We start from the raw sequence: 12,550 nt of genomic DNA on the forward strand, positions 1-12,550 counted from the left end.
TCAAAGGAGATTCAAGAATAAGAGATGCAATAACACATAGATGGAAGGAATCATTTACATATGTGAAGATCTAGATGAAGAAATCGATGATACTTGAGAGAGTTTGAAGAGATTTCGGCCAAGGAAAGGAAAGAATGAGAAAAATGGCTAAGTGTTTCTTATATAGGGGTGAGTTTACGGCCACCTTGAGTTTACGGTCCTAAACTCTTGGTGTCTTGGCCGTAAACTCCTCTTGAATGAGTTTATGGCTTGACCTTTGTACAGTGAATCTAGCAGATACTTCCTAACACTCATTCCTTGAATGTATTGGGCTTAAAACACTCAAACAGACTCCAAACAGTGCTAAATGATAGTAGGAGTGAGTTTGACTTAAGGTTGACTGGCTTGACTTATAAAGAAAAAAATTTCAGGTTGTCACAGATACTACTTCAGAATACTTAGTAACGTTCTTGCTAAAGTCTTGTTTTGTAACCAGAGTCTCCTGGAGGGAGAGCGTGAGTTTGTGTATAGATCTATACGGGACTGACAATCTCGCACCTTGGCTGATAGCTACAGTTGGGACCGGCAGGTCTACAGGTGACAAATGTCATAACTTTTACGACGTCTGAAGAACGTCGTGTAGAAAAATAGTCAATTTAGCATGGTTATAATCTCATTCACATTAAGCATTAACTAAACATTTTAGGTTTACAAAACAAACATTTCTTCAGTGGTTTTACGTTAAGTAATAAGACTACTTTTCATTTAATAGAGAAAATATGGGATTTTCTGGTGAACATACTATCATTTTTCAAGAAACAAATACAAACTCAATTACTAAATACTTATGAACTCACCAACTTAAATGTTGATACTCTCTTTTCAAAATACCTTGTATTCTCAGGGAACCAGTAGACAGGTAAACTCACCCAGGTTTTTCAGAAGACGGAGCATATTCAAGACTCTGCTTTTATTTTGCTATACATTTTTGGTGTCTTGTAAACAATACACATAACACACATGTATTAACTATTTTAATGCAATGGATGTTGTTTCTTGTTTTACTATTATGCAATTGTTATGATATTGTACATGACGTCCTCCGCCCCGAACGTTTCCGCTGTTCCGGTTTGTGGGTGTGACAAAATATGGTCGCGAAGAGATGGATTTCGATCACATGGTTCGATGATCGGATTTTTGAGCTACTTAAGAGTTATGATAGATTGCTTAGAAATTTGTAATAACATAGTTTTCTTATGTAATTGCATTGTAAGGAAAAGTTTTCCGCATTTTATAAATAAATAAAATTTTTGATTTTATCTTACCTTATATTTCCTTGTAATGGAATTTGTGAATATTGATGTTTGTATGTTTTGGCAATATGGATTTGATTCTTTCGTTTGTGGTAGTGTCTAAATTTACCAAATAAGGAAATATTCTCATCACCCAAGTTTCAATTGGACAGAAACTTGTGATCATGCAACTTGTATTGTACGATGAATGAGAACCTTCACTTTAGGAAATTAAGACTAATTCATTGTTCACATTTATATATGAGTCAAGTGAAGGACAAGGGGATCGGGTACACTTGATTGTGCGCTGATCAGGTCCACCACAAAGAACGATAATACTATTCGTTATGGTTTGCTAAAGTTAGTATATATGGTTATGCTTACAAGATTAAGTATAATTCTGAGTCATTGAAAAGTCTCACTGTATAGTAGAACGAATAAGACGAATCAAAGTCGGCAGAAAGATAAAACTTTCTCCAATCTGAAAAGATGGGAGAGTACTTGAGTATCGAGTTTTATGATCATCTTAATGATTATGAAAACCATATCGGAATTTGATCCTCTAAGGACGCCTTAGTGCATTTGTTTGGCTAATAAGAGGAATCAAGAATTGTTGAAATGGTTAAATCAATTACGATGAATCATAATTCGTTCCAAAATCAAATCTGAGTGTCATGCTCCAAGATTGTATATTGAGTGACATATCAGCAAATGTAGAGTAAAATGTTTTCTATTCTTGTACATTTGAAATTGGTAAGTTGTAATGTTTCGGATAAAACAAAGACCAACTAAGACCAATTGTGAGAAGTGTTTGTATTGATAAGAAACCGCACTAACTCTTGAATGTTTGTTTTTCAAGTAATGTTTCTTGACAAAGAGAATCCTATATGTCAAGAGGTTAGTGGGAGTCTTAAAAGATCTTGAAAAGTTTCAAGAACTAATCAAGAGTAAACTTATTGTTAATCACTAGCACACGACTTGAGGTTTGTAACTTATCGTGTTGACATATTCGTGTTTCTGTGGCCATTCCGGTTAAAGTTGACTATGCATGTGAGTTTTATGAGTTCTAAATTGTTTACATAACAACTTGGAAGACATGATAGGCCCTTGTGCTACCAAGTGGCAAGGAATTAAGATTAGATAGGTTCAGTCCATATGAGTTTGGATTTGTCACTAACCTTGTCTCAAGATTTTGGTTATGACAAATTCACATGGATAAGAACATATACACCATATAAAAATCTAAGTTTCATAAGGTTTCTCTCCAATTCATGAAAATGATTGTGAGGAAACGCTTTCCCTAAGTAGATTTTAAAGAGTTAGCAATTGTGATATTTGCATTCTCAAATTCGATTGTGACTACGACATCCCTCTTCGTAGTTCGAATTGTGAGAAATGGCAAAAGGTCTAAACATTTGAGAATTATTGCTGTAAGTTCTAAAATTGTTTAGACACACATATGAGTTTTCTAATAAAAGGTGTGTGAGCTTAGATAAAGGCTTATCGAAGCATCTCGTGTCAGAAATCTGAACTTTGGTAAGAAAGTCAATAAAGTATTGATTTCTAGAAGTCCAACTGATTTCTGGATTTATGTCACAGCTAGTGGGAGCATAAATGTTATGCAAATAACAAAATAATTGTTATGCTAGTGGGAGCATAATTATTATGGTAAGTGTTGCAAGTTAGCAATGTTAATTATAGAAAACAAAGTTTTTAATTCGCAAAGTTTAGGGTTGGTAAGTTGTTTTGCTATAATTAAGGGAGAGGAACTTATACTTCATTTCAGTTCTAAAAGTTTAGATTGAAATTTTAATCAAATTTAGTCAAGGATTTATATGAATACCATGTTGAACTGCTTCAACATTGTAAATTATATATATGGAAATATTATAGCAAAATACTGGTGTTTTAATTCTATATATGTTAATTCTATGTATGGAAATATTATAGCTTCAACATTGAAATGCTATTGTTTTAATTCAAGTATTAGTTGATAAATCGAAACAATATACAATGAATAATGTGTAATCAATATGGTGATTAAATAAAAGTTAAAGTTTTGGGGCCATATAGGATTACTGTTATCCTTGTGTTTCACTTTTCATGTTTTGACTTCCCGAATAACTAGGTTATTCAAACTATCCACAGTCGATCATACGTTGGAAGTAAGTATGAAAGAAGACTATCACGAGTTGGCTTGTAGATTGTCTAAGGCGTTAGGCATAGCAACAGTTTGCTACACCATTCATGAGTACTTCTGAATACGATTTGAGTATTGGATCAACCTGCGCTCACTTGAATCACTTCATGGAATTTATCAAGAGTGATTGTGAGACGATAATATCATATAAGTCTTCAAACCAAGATATATGAGTTGTTGACTACAAGTTGGTTATGCATTGATGGCACGAAAACACATGAGTAACTTGATGTTATAAAACGTGTCGTTGTGCATGATTGAATGAGTAGTTAGTACAAGCATATAATGTCGAAGTTTATCTGTTCCTTTTATCCTAAGAGGATTAAAAGTGATATCTTAGGCCCCTCGATGATTCTGTTTTGACTTATGTGTCGGGCCCGGTCAGAACTAAATTGATGTGCTCAGTTATGTTGTATGTCAGACGAACTGGAAATCGGGAAACAAATTGCTGGACAATAAGTATGACATTGTTCCATGTATTTTTCCAGCTAATATCTTGAGAACAGAGGATTATATGATCACTTATCTAAAGGATGCATCACTGATTGGGTCAGAGTTGACATCGGCTTTTGAAAGCTTACGATTGTTAAGTCAATCCTGAAGTTACATTGGCAACTATAGTTATTAGACTTATCCAAGTGGGAGACTGTTGGATTTTGTATCTAAGTCCATAACTATAACTGGAATGTACTTGACCCAATAGTAGCATGGTCCTTTTGGGTTTCCTTCGCCAGTGCAATTTGATAGGATGGACTTTTGAGAATAAGGTTATTTATGATTTATTAATATATTACAAGTATAATATATTAATATATGGAATCATATTATTTAATTAGTATTGATCAACAATTAATTTGGAATTAATTTTGTGATCAAAAGAGACTAACTAAATATATGGGGATTGATTATGTAAATCAACGATTCTTGTAGTATGGGCCAATGATCCATGGTTATGGGCTAAACCAATAAGTTAAACCATGGATAGTCCATGGAGATTAAACCCATGGAGCATAAGAATGTGGAAAGTCATGGAGAATTAGGGTTTACAAAGTGTAACCCTAGCATTTGCCACACTATAAATAGAACCCTCATGAGCCAAAATCAGTTACACCATCTCTTTGAGACAAGTAACTTATTCTCTTAAGCTTCCTCTTGCATATTGGTGTTTGTGAACCATTAGAGGCATCACAATTGAGGTGCTCAAGCTTTCAAAGGTCAAGAACTCTACCCTACTCAAAAGGTAAGCATCCAAACTAAGTTTTTATTATATAGCTTCAATTGTATGCTAGCTAGGGTTTATGCTTTGGAAAAACAAAATGCATGTATAATTAGAGAAAAACATATATCCAAAACATTTAGGGTTGCATGTGCACCATAGGAGTCTTATAGTGCTCAAAACCCAACGGATTTAACCTGTTACCTCTGTTTCCATTTTAAAAGAAATTAGGCATCCCATGACTACTGCATGCATATGCCACAAGATCTTCTGGTTGAGGAAGACGACTAGCCAGACGTAAAAACAAAACCCACTCACGATTCCCAGTTAGTTTACTTACTTTCATGTGCTTTGTTTAACTTTAACAATGTATATATATATATATATATATATATATATATATATATATATATATATCACAAACAATAAAAGGTCTCTCCCCAAGTTCATATGCTTTTGCTGCCACCCTGGAAGCAATATGAGCGGAAATCTTACGGATGTTGGTGAACGGAGGGTATATCAGTCCATTGTCAAAATGCTACTGTGTAGCCTGTTCCGCCAACGCCTCAGCTGTTTGTTTTAAAACAAAACATAACATACCTTTTTTAGTAAATGACTAAAATACCCTTTTATATACAGACATTAATTACAATTTACATACACACAACTGCAGTGTTGAATTGACCCTTCCTTAACATAGAGCCGTTACGTTTTTTAACAATCGCCTCCATTACCGCATCACCATGTTGAGATTCTTGTGGAGCTCTCAACTCTTCCTACAAAACAAAACACATACATGTGAGAGTGAGAAAAATAAATATTTTATGAAAATGAAATATTTACAGCCTTACTTACAGGAACACTAAAGAAGCGTACGGGTCTCAATCTTATCGACCATCTCATAGCTTGGACTTCCGTTCTTTGATGCAACCAACTTTTAAAGGTGATTTTACATTTCTGCCCTTGCCCTTGTTCATCAAATGCTTCACTTCCAATTTATGCTGCAAAAGCAATTTACCGAAAATAACGTTCCAATTTATGACTAAAATAATTTTCTATACTGCTGTACAGCCTTGCGTATATTTTGCAATGCTAAACATCTATCAATCACCGCATCTAAAGCTTCTCAACATTCCACCCCATTATCAAAAAACCTTGTTATTTTCCACAGCAGAAGGATGTCATTTATACCAAAAGAATGATTCGAATGCACGCTCGGTTTCCATTCATCATCACTTGACGTACAGTTGTCTGAGTCGCCACATGCCATGTCATCGAGTAGAATCCTAATGGGCCGTCCGTGGTCAATTCAGAGTTGACCAGACATGCGATTACAGTCCTGGTAGTTGTCCTCCCTCTGCCCATTTGACAGTTGAATACAAAGAATGTATATTTTGATTCTGATGAGATATTGAGAGCCAATGTGTCAAAATCTGAACTTTTTGGAGCTTTTCCATCCGTAATGGGTACACGAGCATACTTTACAGGAAACCCATCTGCCTCTAAAGTTTTGAATACCTCCAGTGGGTTCTGAAGCACGTCACAACTTACATGCTCCTAAGCATCAATTATCTTTCCATCTTCAGTTTCATGAATTACCATATATACCGTATACTCGAGCATGTTTTTTAGGGTCTTTCAACCTCACGAAGCACAAAGGGCTTTCCATTAATGTAAATAACAGATTCTTGTCTCATGTTGTGCCAAAAGACGGGTCTACCCACGCCACCTTTAGAGCTACCTATTCTTTGCATAACAGATTTAATTCCTTCCACATTTGGATTTGCAACACCATAGACTGGGAACCCAGGGATTTCTATAAAATTAGGCGCACCCTCTACTCTCTCGGGCAAATTCGGTTGTTGACAGCCTGGACAATGATCACTTTTTAAAACAGTTTGACTTCCTAAGACCTCGCCAGTTCTTGACACTGCAACTATTCCCATCTCACAAGGGTGACCATCATTATTAGGTTTGCTTATTTTGTTTAATGGTTTTATATTTGCATAACCAAGTGCACCCACTGGATCCTTTCTCAACAACCTATAATAGCACGATTTTAGAACATGAAACTTCATGAAAGTGTGTTACTGTTATGTATACCTGCGAATAATGTTATAGAGTTCAGGTCTTGCTTTCATCCAATCATAGAAATTGAGATTGTGATTGGGAGGGGATTTAGAAATATGAACTGCTCTTTTTCTATGGAGATATACAACAAAGCATATAAGGTAGTAATATCTTTCAAGGTACTCAACAAAAAATGAAAGCAACACCTCCCGCTTCATCTCATCAGGTTGTCTCAAAATACTATTTGTATATGTTGCAATTGCCTCATGTAAATTCTGCATGGAGGCACACTTGTCAATCACTTTGTCCACCTGTCGTTTGCCTTCAACACCGCCCTAAAACCATGTCAATCAAAAAGAAGTTACTCAAGAATGTTGTTGTAATGGGAAATTTGTAAGAAAAAAGGTTCATATGCATACCTCTAAGACACTGATTAAGCTTCTTATGACAGTATATTCCCCTCTAAGAAGAGCCTCTTTTGTGTTTAGCATGTTGTCAGTAGCATTTGAGCCACAGACAGAAATTGTTCCAATTGAATTTGTTCTTGAGATACCTAATAATAAGATATTGTAAAAGCATGCAATCATATAACATAAACTTCACAGAGAAAAAAAAGTACCAGAAGCTCATATTCGGTTGAAATAGATCAATGTGGCAATGACCATCCCTGTGGTCGTACGCCCACGCCCCATTTGGCAATTAAAGATTATTTATGTCTTGAGATCAGCTCTTGAAATTATATCAACCTATAAAGATCATAAAACACAAATTATATATAAACTATAATCTAGGTTAAATATTTTCATTTTGTTAAATGAAAATAGCACTCACCAACGTATCAAAATCATGTTCCTTAGTGATTTTTCATCTGTTACTGGAATGCGTCAACAAGGAATTTTCTTGTTTGGAGTTCTAAATAGACCTACAATAGTGAAAGGAATTATGAAATAGATATTCAAAATGAACATTTAATTTCATAGTATGGTGAACCTGTAGTGGTGTTTTGACAGAGTCGGGTGTGACGGGCTCCATTGATCCGCCATTTGACCATCTGGTAGTTCATCAGTTACTAGGATCTTATTTCCATATCTATTATCGAGATGGGTATTGAGATGATAAGAAAAATGGGTATCAAAACAGAAACATGTTAAAAAGAATACCTTGCAGCTTCTAGCAATATGTCTTCCTTCAACAGGTCTTCCATTTGCTCCACCCTAGCCCTATTGATACCCTGTTCATAACATCAAATTTTAGATATAAAATGGTATAAATCAGCATGTTTATCAACAAAAAAAATATATCAAAATACTGTAAATCTGAAGTGGAAGTTGGGATTTGAGCAGAAAAAATAACCACACACCGTGTATTCAAGATTGGAGAAGGGTATCTCAACCTCGCGCAAAACAAATGGTCGTCCGTTGATCTAAACCACCTGTTCAAAGAAAGAGTTTTACCACTGTTATTCAGGACATCGAATCCTAAAGTTATTGCCATAAACAAGTGGAAGCATGAAAAAAAATCATTTGCCAATTCTAAAAAGTTATTATCATAAAGAGAGCGACTAAGTTATTGCCAATCATCTGGACAATCCATCAAAAAGATTTTCTACTGTAAAGAAGAGAGATTTAGGGTTGTAGTGGTTGACTGCGAGAGGGATTTAGGGTTTCCTTCAGTTACCCCCTTCACATCTTCGTAAATCTTCATATGGTGGATGATAGACATGAGAGAAAACCTGGTGGAGAAGGAGAGACGGGAAGATGGATGTGTCTATTAGAGGTTGTTCAACTGGTAGCTTCGATTGACGGTTGATGAGTTGTAGTTGTTAATCAGCGCTACAATCAAAAGGAATTGCAGTCGCGGAACCATTTAGTGTGAGTATCGATTTGGAAGTAATCTCAAACCCTTAAGCTTAAACATGATGTGAAGCGATTGATCCATAATCTTCTTCGTCTCTGTCAATTCCTTGGGCTCACATAATTGAACGATGGTGGTAAATGAAGCGTTCTTCGAGAAGGAAGGTGCATCGCCGCAGTCTGAGGCTAGAAGAGGCAACGAGGATCGGAGGCGGTGGATGTGGATGAGGGGTGGAGACGAGAGAGAAGAAGGCGGGGGTTTAAAAAATTTGGGGATTTCATTTTCCCTCTAAGGAGACGTGCGTTTCTTAATATATATATATATATATATATATATATATATATATATATATATATATATATATATATATATTAAGAAACGCACGTCTCCTTAGAGGGAAAATGAAATCCCCAAATTTTTTAAACCCCCGCCTTCTTCTCTCGTCTCCACCCCTCACGTAAAAAAAATAAAAAAACACGGATGAAACTTTATCTAAAATGTGCGTCCTCTGTGAATGTCGTTTTATATATATATATATATATATATATATATATATATATATATATATATATATATATATATATATATATATATATATATATATATATATATATATATATATATATATATAAAACGACATTCACAGAGGACGCACATTTTAGATAAAGTTCCATCCGTGTTTTTTTATTTTTTTTACGTGAGACACTAATTTAAGGGCACGCAATAATGCGTGACCTAAATCCTTCAATTTTTTTGAAGAGATGACACTTTTTTAATGTCACTCTCTTTTGCGTAACATAAATCAATGAGTGTCGTGGTTTGCGGGTCGTAAAAGGGTGTTTTTCTTGTAGTGACACATGATCAAATAAAAGTAATCAAGTAAAAGGGAGTAATGTTGCCCTAGATATCTCAAAATCAAGATAGCAATCAAATTCTGAACTTTAAAGCCTTCCAGGTTCGTCTCTGAGGTCTAGAAGTCAATAATAGCTTCCAGCGTAAGATAGGTTTGCGAGATAAGTAAATCTATTTATAATTTTCCAAAAATAGGTACAACATGGCACGGTTAATGGCCACCACGCCGTGGTTGGTGCAAAAATTGTATACACGACAAATCATAGAATTATCGAGAATCTTCACTTCAGCACGGCATGGAGAGGTTCAACACGTCGTATTCCTTTAATTTTTCATCTTCTTTGTGCCTTAGTCTAAGTTCCTAGCTTCCAACTTCCAATTAGCTTCCTTTTCGATCCAAGCATGTCTTTTCCTACTCATACACAAAACATAGCAAATTAAGTATCTTTTTGTCCTGATAATGAGCACAATTAAGGCTAAAATATTAAGATATGATAATATATATATATATATATATATATATATATATATATATATATACTAGTGGGATACACGCGCGATGCAGCGACGCCAATTTGTTTTATTCAGACGATTATTTTCCGTCCAAAAATTACTTTCATTTTGGTGTTGTCCAAATTGTTTCCTTTCGGTCTATAGTTCTGTTTTTCAATAGGCATTTCTGTATCGATGAAGTTCGTTTCACAACCTTTGCATATTAATCTCGTGTCATTATATAAACCTTTTTTTTTCATAATTCATTTTTAAATAAAAACTAATCCGAGCTTTTTTAAGTAATCGGTCTTCTAAAATAGAAATTAAGAACAATAATAAATAAAATCAAAATAAATTAAACAGTTAACATATTTTTTTTAGATATTTACATACAGATGGTTCAAACATCTTGTATTTTAATAGAGACAAATAACAATTTAGTTGACATCCTCCTTATCTTCTTTTTTAGCTTGTTTAATAATCTAAAATAAATATCATATTAGTTTTAAATTAAATTAAATTGTGTCAATATTATATATTACAATATATACAATCCTTTTTTAAAATCTTGTTTCTTTGTTAGTTATATAATTTCATATGTAAGTAACAATTTATAAATATTAACCTTGTTTAAATAAAAGATTCATACTAAACGGAAAATCTATTTTCAAAATATTTTTGCTTTATCTAGAACAACATTAACATGTAACTATATTTTAAAATTTTAAAAATGTTAAATTAAAGTTTTCTTTGTGAAGGAAGAAAAATAAAAATTCGATAATATATTGTTAATCTTAGCAATATATTTTTATTAGAAAAAAAATAGGACTGCATCATATAATAGTTTTTTTTCTTTTCATAATTTAATATTGATACCTTATCTCTAAACATTTCAACTTTCAAAAAAATAGGACTGCATCATATAATAGTTTTTATGACCGGTTAGCTCCAACTTTCAAGAAAAATACCACTATTTTCGAATTTGTTAAATATTTATTAGCTACTTTGGCCATAATTACATAATATTTTATTATTAATATTTATATAGACAACCGTGAAGCTTCCTATCAGTTATTTTAATTCACAATTTAGATGGATGGAATGAGGTTTTCAAATTTTATGGAATTTTGAGTTATGAAATAATAGGTTTTTTTACTGAATGTACGTTACTTATTTAGGTTAAATAGTTGAATGGGGATTTGACGTTCCCTATTTCATTTGATATTTTATGGAAAACTTCATGATTTTGAGTTCGTTAATGGTCCAAAACTATAACTAAATCTATAACCGATATCATTTTTAGTGTTATCTTCCAAAATATATTTAACGTTATTTTAATGTCTTGTCAACTTTGTTATTTTTTCCAAACTATATCTATAAAAAATTATAAAAGTAAAATTGTTCAATTAAATCATAATATACTAAAAAGGTATTTTGATTGCATTAACTGAGGAAGAAATGGAGAATAAAATATCGGCTCGGTTTAATCAAATATGAACTTAATATGAAATTAATTTAAAAGAGAATGAATTTCATTTAAAGATACTAAGAAAAAACAAATACCGTATGTCTGATGTACTTTATGTGCTTTAATATTTCTTTTAAATTTTCTAAAATAAGTCTCGACTTTTTTTTTTCTATTTAGAATAATCCTTTTTTTCTTCTATTTAAAAGCAAGTAAGATGTAGGGATGAAAGTGGGTCCAAACCCGAACCGGATGGACCCGGACCCGTAAAACCCGGAACCGGTTAACGGGATTTTATAGAACTGAAAACCAGACCGGTATATAGGAACCGGTTCCGGTTCGGTTCCGGGTACGGTACCGGGTAAAGTGGGTCTAGAACCGGAAAAACCAGAAACATCAAAGTGGGTAGGTTGGAACCGGATAAAGTGGGTTTAAAACCGGAAAACCAGAATTTTTTGATAATTACTTACTACTTAGTGGGTTGAACTTTAAAATTTTTCATATTGATATCCCGACTTTGGGGGAATGTAACTCATTGAATATGAAACCTAAATTGACAAAATTATAGTCTAAAATCATGTACAAACTCTAATCTACACTCTGGAAAAAAACCTCATGTCAATCCGACTTTAAACAAATGAGATATGCATGTGTTAACATTTTCACAGAATATAAAGTACAAAAACAAATAGCTGAAAAGTTGAAAATTTTTAGTTTTGATATCCCGACTTCGGGGGACTGTAAATCATTGAATATTAAACCGAAAATGACAAAATTATAGTCTAAACTCATGTACAAACTCTAAACTACAAGTTGGAAAAAACAACATGTCAATCCGATTTCAAACGAATTAGATATGCATGTTTTAAAACTTTCATAGAATACAAAAAAACTAAAAAACTAAAAACTTTTAGCTTTGATATCTCGACTTTGGGGGACTATAACTCCATGAATATAAAACTAAAAATGTCAAATTTATAGTCTAAAATCATGTACAAACTCTAAAATACATGTTAGAAAAAACCGCATGTCAATCGGAGTTGAAACGAATGAGATATGCATCTTTTAAACTTTTCACAAAAACCGGTTCCAGCCCTAAAAGTGGTTCCGGTTCCTAACACTGGTTCCGG

At 33.5% G+C, this 12,550-nt stretch overlaps 1 pseudogene across 1 annotated transcript; it reads right to left on the reverse strand.

The window, feature by feature from the left end:
* Nucleotides 1–5,129: 5,129 nt before the first annotated feature.
* Nucleotides 5,130–10,140, reverse strand: LOC145122064 (uncharacterized; annotated as a pseudogene). Its single transcript, XR_013714617.1, has 11 exons — nt 10,078–10,140; nt 8,118–8,189; nt 7,918–7,988; nt 7,748–7,846; nt 7,589–7,679; nt 7,377–7,503; nt 7,177–7,310; nt 6,791–7,092; nt 5,543–6,730; nt 5,349–5,463; nt 5,130–5,257 (listed from the first exon to the last, which is right to left on the reverse strand). The product of XR_013714617.1 is annotated as an uncharacterized LOC145122064 (transcript).
* Nucleotides 10,141–12,550: the final 2,410 nt, after the last annotated feature.

Source organism: Lactuca virosa, chromosome 6 (genome assembly GCF_052849685.1).
Source record: "Lactuca virosa cultivar CGN04683 chromosome 6, Lactuca_virosa_CGN04683_v6, whole genome shotgun sequence".
NCBI lineage: Eukaryota > Viridiplantae > Streptophyta > Magnoliopsida > Asterales > Asteraceae > Lactuca > Lactuca virosa.